This window comes from Nerophis ophidion, linkage group LG19 (assembly GCF_033978795.1).
Source record: "Nerophis ophidion isolate RoL-2023_Sa linkage group LG19, RoL_Noph_v1.0, whole genome shotgun sequence".
Lineage (NCBI taxonomy): Eukaryota > Metazoa > Chordata > Actinopteri > Syngnathiformes > Syngnathidae > Nerophis > Nerophis ophidion.
In genome coordinates, this window is record NC_084629.1 from 21270847 (window position 1) to 21283374 (window position 12528).

The window sequence follows — 12528 nt, forward strand, 5'->3', positions numbered from 1 at the left end:
TTTTCCACCATACAAACAGCGTGTCGGCACATAAAATATGCGGCTTTTCACACACACGAGTGAACGCAAGGCAGACTCGGTCAACAACCATACAGGTCACACTCAGGGTGGCCGTATAAACAACTTAAATACTGTTACAAATATGCGCCACACTGTGAACCCACACCAAACAAGAATGACAAACACATTTCGGGAGAACATCCGCACCGTAACACAACATAAACACAACAGAACATATCTGCAGAATCCTTTGCAGCACTAACTCTTCCCGGATGCTACAATATACACCCCCGCTACCACCAACCCTCCCCATTTCCCGACTCGGAGGTTTCAAGGTTGGCAAGTATGGCCTGCAGACACGTAGCATACCCTGCCACCATAGATGTTGAAGTGGACTGGTAATTGTTGTTTTTATGCCGACACCTCATGGTCACAATCATTTGTTAAGTTAATATCAATTTTGTTAAGATTAAATCTTTTCTTTATTACATTTACATAGCGGTTTACTAGACACTCAAAGCGCTTCAACGAGAAGTGAGAACCCATCATTCATTCACACCTGGTGGTGGTAAGCTGCTTTCATGGCCACAGCTGGCCCGGACAAGACTGACAAAAGCATGGCTGCCAGTTTGCGCCTACGGCCACTCCAACCACCACTTATCATTCATCATTCATTCACAGTGAGAGCGGGACTGGGGGCAAGGGTGAAGTGTCCTGCCCAAGGACACAACGGCAGCAATTTGGATGTAAAGAGTCGGGGAGCAAACCTGCAACCCTCAGGTTTCTGGCAAGGCCGCTCTACCCATGCCATCATGCCTTAACGCCCCGTTAAGATATTTTTTTTCCTTTTTTCACTTTTTTTTTTTTATCTTAAAAATAAGTTAAAGAAAAAGTAAGAAAAAAGGTTAAGGTAATTTCTTTCTTTCTTCTTTTTACATGTTTATCCATTTGAAGTTTTTTTATGTTAAAAAAGGAGACAAAAAATTAAAAGAAATGGTTAAGATAATGTTTTCCTTTTTTAACCCCTTTTTTCCCTTTTCTGTTGTTTTTTACCTTACCCTTAGAAGATTTTTATCTTCAACAAATTAAGAAAGAAAAAAGAGAGAGAGAAAAAGTAGATAAATGGGTTAAGATTATGTTTTCCTTTTTACGTACCCCTTTCATTTTTCTGTTTTTTGAAACTAAAAAAAAAAATAAAGAAAAAAAGAGAAAAAAAACATTGGAAAAAAGGTTAGGATTTTCCCCCCCTTTTTCTTTTCTCTTATTATCTTAAAAAGCAAAATTAAAAAACAGCAACCAAAGTTAAGATTATTTATAATTTTTCCCTTTTCTCTTTTTTTCCTTAAAATAACTGAAATGTAGAAAAACAAGAGAAATTTGTTTGGAAAAAACAAAGTTCTTTTTTTTTTCTTTTTCCTTTTTTTTCCATTTTAAAAAAGAAGGAAAAACAGGGGAACATACATTTAATTATCTTTTTAAATTGGATCGTGAGATCGACAGGCGGATGGATCGATGCGGCGTCTTCAGTAATGCGGACGCTGTACCGATCCGTTGTGGCGGAGAAGGAGCTGAGCCGGAAGGCAAAGCTCTCAATTTACCGGTCGATCTACATTTGCATCCTCACCTATGTACATGACCTTTTGGGTCATGACTGAAAGGATAAGATCACGGGTAAAAGCGGCCGAAATGAGTTTCCTCCGCCGTGTGCTGGGGCTCTCCCGTACAGATAGGGTGAGAAGCTCTACCATCCAGGAGGAACTCAAAGTAAAGCCGCTGCTCCTTCACATGGAGAGGAGCCAGATGAGGTTGTTCGGGCATCTGGTCAGGATGCCACCCGAGCGCCTCCCGAGGGAGGTGTTTAGGGCACATCCGACCGGTAGGAGGCCACGGGGAAGACCCAGGACACGTTGGGAAGACTATGTCTCCCGGCTGGCCTGGGAACGCCTCGGGATCCCCCAGGAGGAGCTGGAGGAAGTGGCTGGGGAGAGGGAAGTCTGAGCTTCCCTGCTTAGGCTGCTGCCCCCGCGACCCGATTTCGGATAAACGGAAGAAGACGGATGGATGGATGGAATTCTCTTTTTATTTTACCTTTTCTGTTTTGTATTTTTTTAACCTTAAAAAATAAATTAAAAAGAGAAAAACATTTTTTTAAAAGTTTAAATGATTTTTCTTTTTTTTTTAGCAAAAAAATAATAATAAAATAATTGAAATTAAGTAAAAATAATTGAAATAAATATAAAAAGAGAGCTAAAATACATTTAAAAAAATAAGTAAATGTTTTCCTTTTTTATCAATTGTTTCTTTTTACTTTTTTCTTTTAAAAAAACTTAGGTAACAAGAGGGATTTGTTTTCTTTTTTCTTTTTTGCAAATTTCTCTTTATCTTAAACAAAATGTAAACAAAGAAAAAAACAGAATTTTTATTGAAAAAAGTGCATTTTTTCTCTTGTTTTTATTCCTTAAAAAGAAAAAGAAAGTGAAGAGTGTGATGCAGTAAATTGAGTGAAAATGTGCTTACACTTCTGCCTTGCTGTGTAAGCAATTTGCGAAAACAGTTATTCGAAACATGTTTGTAATGAAACGAGCTGATTAGTGGGGATGTAACGATAAACAGTAGTAATGATAAACCACGGTACAACTCTTGATGGTTAGCATTACATTTTTAAATGAATTATTGTAAAACTGTGATAAACTCACGGACTGGTGAAACTACTTATTTCATGGAGAAGCAAGCTAGCACCAGCTTGAGAGCCAGCTTAGATGTGAATATGAATAGAAGAAACATTAAGATATTACACCATTAAGGAAAGAAAATGACCACTAGCACACGTTAAGATATTCTCTTGTGGACATTGAACATACAAGCTGTGCTCTCTTAGCACAGAGCGATGGATCGATACTGGAAATATTTCATGTTTTACAAGAAGTGAACGTGTGTGATGTCGCATGAAATGGAAGTGAAGCGCCCGACACCAGATTTTCCTTTTTTTGTGTGTTAAAAAACAACAAAACAACCTAAAACTTTTGCAAATGTAAATGTAATAAAAATAGTCAAATAAAAAATAAAATAATATGGATGGCAACAGTGATCATTTTGGTCACAATGGCGGTGATATGGAATTGTCATATTGTTACATCCATAATGTCGAGCTTGTGTGTTTAGCTGTTGTGTAGCTGCGAGTAGCCTACAGCATAGCATGTTTACATTTTGTAAACGATTAAAGAAATGATGTGCTTATTGGAGGACATTTAGATGTTAACTGGCTGTTCAGCTTTGCACAAGAAAAACAGGCTGCAGGACTGCTTGTATCGCACATGATATCCTAAACAATTAAACACGCTGTGGGACTGCTTGTATCGCACATGATATCCTACACAATTAAACACGCTGTGGGACTGCTTGTATGGCACATGATGCCGCACACAAAAAAACATGCTGCAGGATTGTTTCTATCGCACGCGATATCTGACACAAGTAAACACGCTGCAGGACCGCTTGCAAGAAACCTGATATCACACACAAGTAAACACGCTACAGGACTGCTTGTATCGCACATGATATCGCACACAAGTAAACATGCTGCAGGATTGCTTGTATCGCACATGATATCACACACAAGTAAACATGCTGCAGGACTGCTTGTATCGCACATGATATCCCATTCAAGTAAACACGCTGCAGGACCGTTTGTACCACACCTGATATCGCACACAAGTAAACAGGCTGCTGGACTGCTTGTATCGCACATGATATCGCGCACAAGTAAACACGCTGCAGGACTGCTTGTTTTGCACAGGATATTTCACACAAGTAAACACGCTACAGGACTGCTTGTATCGCACATGATATCGCACACAAGTAAACATGCTGCAGGATTGCTTGTATCGCACATGATATCACACACAAGTAAACATGCTGCAGGACTGCTTGTATCGCACATGATATCCCATTCAAGTAAACACGCTGCAGGACCGTTTGTACTACACCTGATATCGCACACAAGTAAACAGGCTGCTGGACTGTTTGTATCGCACATGATATCGCGCACAAGTAAACACGCTGCAGGACTGCTTGTTTTGCACAGGATATTTCACACAAGTAAACACGCTGCTGGACTGCTTGTATTGCACATTAGACCGCACACAAGTAAACACGCTGCTGGACTGCTTGTATTGCACATTATATCGCACACAAGTAAACACGCTGCTGGACTGCTGGTATCGCACATGATATTGCACACAAGTAAACACGCTGCTGGACTGCTTGTATTGCACATTATATCGCACACAAGTAAACACGCTGCTGGACTGCTGGTATCGCACATGATATTGCACACAAGTAAACACGCTGCAGGATGGTTTGTATCGCACATGATATCACACACAAGTAAACATGCTGCAGGACTGCTTGTATCGCACATGATATCCCACACAAGTAAACACGCTGCAGGTGCGCTTGTACCACTCCTGATGTCACACACAAACAAACACGCTACAGGACTGCTTGTAACGCACATGATATTTCACACAAGTAAACACGCTGCAGGACTGCTTGTTTTGCACAGGATATTGCACACAAGTCAACACGCTGCTGGGCTGCTTGTATCGCACATGATATTCCACACAAATAACAAGCAGCGGGACTGCTCGTACCGTACATGATATCCCACACAAGAAAACACACTGCAGGATTGTTTGTATCGCACATGATATCCCACACAAGTAAACACGCTGCAGGACTGCTTGTATCGCACATGATATCACACACAAGAAAACAAACTGCAGGACTGCTTGTATCGCACATGATATCACACACAAGTAAACACTCTGCAATAATTATTGTATCACACACAAGTATACACACTGCAGAACTGCTTGTATCACACAGGATATCGCACACAAGTATACACGCTTCAAGACTGGTTGTATCGCATGTGATATCACACACAAGTGAACAAGCTGTGGGACTGCTTGTATCGCACAGGATATCGCACACAAGTAAACACACTGCTGGACTGCTTGTATCACACATGATATCACACATTTTACATGCAAGTACATGTCATATGATACTTGTTTTTAATTGCTGATATCAGACCGATTTACGGTATTACAATCGGATAAAAATGATCTAGATTTCCCCCTCCTCCCCCAAAAACTAGAAAATGCACTTTCCGTAGAACTTTTGTGTGAATTCGGTCAAGCCAAAGCCGTACTGAAATGCTAACAGTTAGCGCGCATAGAGCATCAAGTAACAAAAAATATGAGCGAAATGAGCCAAAAAGGCTAGCATGCTAACAATAACATGCTTGCAGTTAGTGAAATACGACAATATTTGACACTGAGGTGTAAACCTGCTTAATTAGTCAAAAAAGCTATCAAGATAATGTAAGCATGCAACAATGCTACCCGTAACATGCGTCAAATACAAAATTATATTACTCTAAAGTGTGTACCTGAAAGAATTTTTTAAAATGCTAGCATGCTAATGTTAGCATGCATCAAGTACCAAAACATAACTGAGGTATATAAAAAAAAAGCTAAATAAAAGCTAACATACAAATTTTTGCATCGTAACAGGTATCATTTGTCATGTAACAAAGCATTTGACGCTGAAGTGTATACCTGCCCAATTAGCAAAAAAAGCTATCATGCTAATATTACAATGCTAATGATTGTGCTGCAGGCCATTAAAAAATAGCTACAGGCCGCAAACGGCCCCTGGGCTTCCTTTTGGACACCACTGCAATTTTCAATGCCAACAAATGAACTCCAGTGTATGTAAAGTAAAGCTCCACTTTTCCAAAAATGTGCTAGCTTTAGGCTAACATGCATTGGCTTTGCTATTGATTGGCATTAGTGATTTTACACAGCGATTTCAACACCTCCAAATTTGTTAATGAAAACTACAATTAAAAAGCACGTCACAATTAAACAGCTGGCGCGTAATAATTACAAAACTTACAGGCTTAAGACTTTTTGGGAGCCACCTTAGACAAGATTCTGCAAAGACTGAACTGACTTTCCAACACACCATAAAGTATACACTACTGCCATCTAATGTCATACAAGAAAATGGGACAAAGCCATTGACTCAAAAAAATGGTTCAATGTAATGCGCTAGCTTGATGCTAGCGCATTACATTGAACCATTACATTACGCATTACATTGAACTGCTTTGCTATTGACATGCTCTTGATTAGCACTCGCAATTTTACATTGCGAATTCAACGCCTCCAAATTTCTTGGTCAAAACTACAACTAAGATAAACGTCACAATTAAACAGCTGGTGCGTAATAAGTACAATACTTACAGGCTTAAAACTTTTTGGGACGCAACCTTAGACTAGATTCCGCAAAGACTGAACTGACTTTCCAACACACTATATACTATACACTACTGCCATCTAACATCATACAAGAAAATGAGACAAAGCCATTCACTCAAAAAAAATGGTCCGATGTAATGCGCTAGCTTGATGCTAATATACATTAGCTTTGCTATTGACATGCTCTAAATTAGCACTTCCAATTTTACATTGCGATTTCAACGCCTCCAAATTTGTTAATCAAAACTACAACTAAGATAAATGTCACAATCAAACAGTTGGTGCGTAATAAGTACAATACTTACAGGCTTAACACTTTTTGGGGTGCAACCTTACACTAGATTCTGCAAAGACTGAACTGATTTTCCAACACACAACATACTATACACTACTGCCATCTAACGTCAAACAACAAAATGAGACAAAGCCATTCACTCAAAAAAATGGTCCAATATAATGCGCTAGCTTGGTGCTAATATACATTGGCTTTGCTATTGACATGCTACTGATTAGCATTAGCGATTTTACATGGCAATTTCAACGCCTCCAAATTTTTTAATGAAAACTACAACTAAGATGCACATCACAATCAAACGGCAGGTGCGTAATAAGTACAATACTTAGAGGCTTAACACTTTTTGGGGCCCAACCTTAGAGTAGATTCCGCAAAGACTGAACCAACTTTCAGTAAAATGAAACGAAGCCATTGACTCAAAAAAACGCTCCAATGTAATGCGCTAGCTTGATGCTAACATACAGTACATTTGCTCTGTTATTGATATGCTACAGGATTAACACTTTTTAGGGCGCAACAAAAGACTAGACAGCAAAGACTGAACCAACCACAAACTACACACTGATGCAAGCAAACGTTAAGCACTTGCAACTGTAAATGACACTCAGAAATATGATTACAAAAGAAGATTTGATAACTCGACAGCAGTTTTCACTTTCAGCTCATTTTTAAATGTTGCAAAAAATGAGATTTTATTATCAAAAACAATAAATATTTAATAACACACACACAATCACTGAAACTTGGTACCCGGCGGTTGTTTGAGCACAATGCAGCTAGTCTTGCATAAATTAACCCACCCCAAGTCACACGCAGGATTCTCAAGGAATGATGCAAAAACTAACCAGCTTTAAAACTTTTGTAATGCGCTGCAGGAGAATGGCATTTCCGTGTCAGAAGGCCAGGAACGTCAAAAGTGCAGGCGGTGAAGGATGGTTGTAATATGCCGTGACTCGGGGCGAAAAGAACGGGTCAATATCTGCGCTAATGTTCACGTCTCCCTTGAGAGCTAATCTCCGGGAGGTGCACGGCGGTGCAGAAAGGAACATGGCGCGCAACGCGACAAGCGACTCCGAGGCGTGGGCATCTTCCCTTTAACACTGCAGGCCCCTTGTTTGTTTTATGGCGCTCCTGTTTGTTTTGTGATCTGTGAAGCACTTTGTGTGGCCCCCGGCGCTACGGAGCGCTCTATAAATACAAAGTAATGCTATGCAAGAGAGTCCCGTGCGCCTGTGGCACGCTCGCCGCCACAGTCGGCGCGCCGCATGGGGGCGGCAATAAAAAAAAAAAAAGAAAACGGAGAGAGTGAGAGTGAGAGAGAGAGAGTAAGAGAGAGAGAGAGAGAGAAAGAGAGAAACAAGAGATGTGTTTTTACTTTTTTTTTACAAGCTTGTTCTTTACAAAGCAGAGCAGACCGATGAAAGCGAGAAAGGTGAATTGTGCTACCTGGGGAGGTGAGCTAAATAGTGGTTAGCGTCAATCAGAGAGCAACAAGAGCTGCACCAACTTAATAGTCCGTCAACACACTTATTCGCTTTCCACCAAGGACGCACACTGAAAAGGCGCAGTATGCGGCGGCCATTTTGACTTTTTTGGGGGGGGGGTGCTAAAAACAAATATTAAAATGTGTGTTATAGGTGACAAATTAAATTACTATTAACAAAAGGTCATCTTTTGTTCATGGCATGACATCAGCTCTTTTTATCTTTATTTTTTACTGATTTTCTTGTAAGAGTATACAGTAATCATTATCCTAATAATTATAATAATAATACAAATAATACATAAAATACCATTATTAAAACAATATTATAGTGTTAAAGTAAAAAGCTTGTAAAAATAAATACAAATATATATACTAAAATGTAGTATATGAAAATAATATATATACATATGTATACATATATATATAATATATATATATATATATATATGTATATTCAGTAATACATATATGTGTATATACACACGTATATAAATATGTATGTATATAGACACACATATGTGTGTGTGTGTATATGTATATATCTATATAAATATATATATATACAAACCCCAGTTCCATATGAGTTGGGAAATTGTGTTGGATGTAAATATAAACGGAATACAATGATTTGCAAATCCTTTTCAACCCATATTCAATTGAATGCACCACAAAGACAAGATATTGGATGTTCAAACTCAAACTTTTCTTTTTTTTATTTTGCAAATAGTAACTAACTGAGTATTTAATGGCTGCCAAATGTGGGAAAGGACATGTTCACCACTGTGTTACATCACCTTTTCTTTTAACAACACTCAATAAATGTTTGGGAACTGAGGAAACTAATTGTTGAAGCTTTAAAAGTGGAATTCTTTCCCATTCTTGTTTTATGTAGAGCTTCAGTCGTTCAACAGTCCGGGGTCTCCGCTGTCGTATTTTACACTTCATAATGCGCCACACATTTTCGATGGGAGACAGGTCTGGACTGCAGGCTAGCCAGGAAAGTACCGGCACTCTTTTTTTACAAAGCCACGCTGTTGTATCACGTGTTGAATGTGGCTTGGCATTGTCTTGTTGAAATAAGCAGGAGCGTCCATGATAACGTTGCTTGGATGGCAACACATGTTGCTCCAAAACCTGTATGTACCTTTCAGCATTAATGGTGCCTTCACAGATGTGTAAGTTACCCATGCCTTGGGCAATAATGCACCCCCATACCATCACAGATGCTGGCTTTTCAACTTTGCGTTGATAACAGTCTGGATGGTGCGCTTCCCCTTTGGTACGGATGACACGATGTTGAATATTTTCAAAAACAATTTGAAATGTGGACTCGTCAGACCACAGAACACTTTTCCACTTTGCATCAGTCCATCTTAGATGATCTCCGGCCCAGCCAAGCCGGCGGCGTTTCAGGATATTGTTGATAAATGGGTTTGGCTTTGCATAGTAGAGCTTTAACTTGCACTTACAGATGTAGCAACCAACTGTAGTTACTGACAGTGGTTTTCTGAAGTGTTCCTGAGCCCATGTGGTGATATCCGTTACACACTGATTTTGGTTTTTTTATGCAGTACCGCCGGAGGGATCAAAAGTCCGTAATAACATCGCTTACGTGCAGTGATTTCTCCAGATTCTCTGAACTTTTTGATGATTTTACGGACCGTAGATGGTAAAATCCCTAAATTCCTTGCAATAGCTCGTTGGGAAATGTTGTTCTAAAACTGTTTGACAATTTGCTTACAAAGTGGTGACCCTCACCTCATCTTTGTTTGTGAATTACTTAGCATTTCATGGAAGCTGCTTTTATATCCAATCATGGCACCCACCTGTTCCCTATTAGCCTGCACACCTGTGGGATGTTCCAAATAAGTTTTTGATGAGCATTCCTCAACATTATCAGTATTTATTGCCACCTTTCCCAACTTCTTTGTCACGTGTTGCTGGCATCAAATTCTAAAGTTAATGATTATTTGCAAAAAAAAAAAAATGTTTATCAGTTTTAACATCAAATATGTTGTCTTTGTAACATATTCAACTGAATATGGGTTGAAAATGATTTGCAAATCATTGTATTCCGTTTATATTTACATTTAACACAATTTCCCAACTCATATGTGTCAGGCTTTCCCCTGACAGTTTGTCTATGTTTTAGTTTTTTCCTCTGCATTTGTCTGTTTCCTCTGTGTTTAGTATCTCTTGTCTTTAGTTCCTGTCTAGTGCTCTTATTTTGTCAGCTTCCTGTCTTGTTCCCTGAGTGCTGTGTTCCTCCTCAGTTGCGGCTGATTGGCACCTGGCCACACCCGCTGCCAATCAGCCTGCTCCTATTTGTACCTGCTTTGTCTTGTGTCAGTTGCTGGATCATTGTATTGTCATTCGGACTTGTCGTTGCCATATGTTGCTCTGTTTTCAGCTATTACCTGTCGTGCTACATTTTGTCCTGGTCGTCGTAGCGGTAAGCTGTTCTTGTTAGCCATTAGTTAAATTCCAGTTTTTCTGTTTGCTATCCTCCTTTTTGTTTTCTAGCTTCCAGTGCTAGCTCCATTAGTTTGTTATTCCGCCCACGCGCGTGCTTTTTGTTTGTTCTTGTTTAGTTTTAATTAAATCATGTTTTCATATTTTATGCCTGCCTCCTTCTCTGCATCTTGGTGTTCATCAACAAATAACTCTGACAATATGGAAACGGGGTTTGTATATCTATATATATATATATATATATACACACACATATTATATTTGATATATAATTATATCTTATATATAATTGTATATAATTTTTGCATCAAAATGTTATCTTTCTTTTAATACATTTTGTTCTTTTAGCTCTTTTTTCTTAAGTTTTTAGTGTGTTTTTTAACACTATGCTGTGGGACAACAACACCCAGGCTGCAGGCCTTAAAGGGCCACAGGGCCGCACTTTGGACACCACTACTGTACAATCTTTCTGTGCATCATCAAAGGTGATTGGCTGCAATATCAATAGTGTCAGGTCACTGTTGCCTTGCAAACAAAACACTCCATGCAAATATTGTGCTTCTAGACAAAAAGACAGGATCACACCAACATCAAGATATCAATACTCGCCTCTTTTACGCCTTCACGTAGGATCTCCTACAAACAGGAAGTCTGCCTCAATTGTTTTCTTTTCACTAACAGATGATATGCCAACATATAGCAAGATAGCAACCTGAGTATGGAAAGCGCTAAGGCAAAAAAAACCCAAGAGACTCGATGTAATGATAACGGTACATGTGCTTAAGTACAGCAAGATAGCGATTCACAAGGATAATACATCATGTCCTGTCACAGGCATTATTTCAAAATGGCAATGAGACATGCTAACATGCTAAAAGTAATATATAGCAAGATAGCAACTTGAGTAAAACACTAAGGCAAAAACCTTAGGGATAGTGAGACTGGATGTAATGATAACGGTGCGTGTAGTAATATACAGCAAGATAGCGATTTCAATGAGACTGGCTAAAATGCTAACACGCTAATAATACCATATTTGCTTAAGTAATGAATGTGCTAAAGCAGGCCCATAAGGATGATCAATCATGTCATGTTATCAGGTATTAACAAACATGCGATGGTACTGAGATCCAGGTGTTAACAGTAACATGCTAAAAGTAACATATAACACAGGAGTGTGCAAACTTTTTCCAGCGAGGGCCGCGTGAACAAAAACTGAAGGATGTCCAGGCCACTTTGATACAAATTGTACATTAATACTAACATCAATACAACATATAAATTATATATACTGTATGTCGTCAATATGTGCTAAACTATCTGAACACATCTATATCTCATCTCAGCAACAAAGCATTATATTCTACGTAGTTGTGCTGTAAATTAGGCATTTTCAAGCATAAAAAGGGCAAAATGTAATACAAACCCCGTTTCCATATGAGTTGGGAAATTGTGTTAGATGTAAATATAAACGGAATACAATGATTTGCAAATCATTTTCAACCCATATTCAATTGAATATGCTACAAAGACAACATATTTGATGTTAAAACTGATAATCATTTTTTTTTTTGCAAATAATCATTAACTTTAGAATTTGATGCCAGCAACACGTGACAAAGAAGTTGGGAAAGGTGGCATTAACACTGATAAAGTTGAGGAATGCTCATCAAACACTTATTTGGAACATCACACAGGTGTGCAGACTAATTGGGAACAGGTGGGTGCCATGATTGGGTATAAAAGCAGCTTCCATGAAATGCTAAGTAATTCAAAAACATGGATGGGACGAGGGTCACCAATTTGTAAACAAATTGTCGAACACAGCATTTCTCAACGAGCTATTGCAAGGAATTTAGGGATTTTACCATCTACGGTCCGTAAAATCATCAAAAGGTTCAGAGAATCTGGGGAAATCACTGCACGTAAGCAATGATATTACGGCC

The 12528-nt window shown here is 38.8% G+C and overlaps 1 protein-coding gene across 1 annotated transcript in view; it reads right to left on the reverse strand.

The window, feature by feature from the left end:
- Positions 1-12528, reverse strand: part of LOC133538166 (contactin-associated protein-like 5) — a 309867-nt gene that overhangs the window by 176916 nt on the left and 120423 nt on the right. The window lies entirely within an intron of this gene.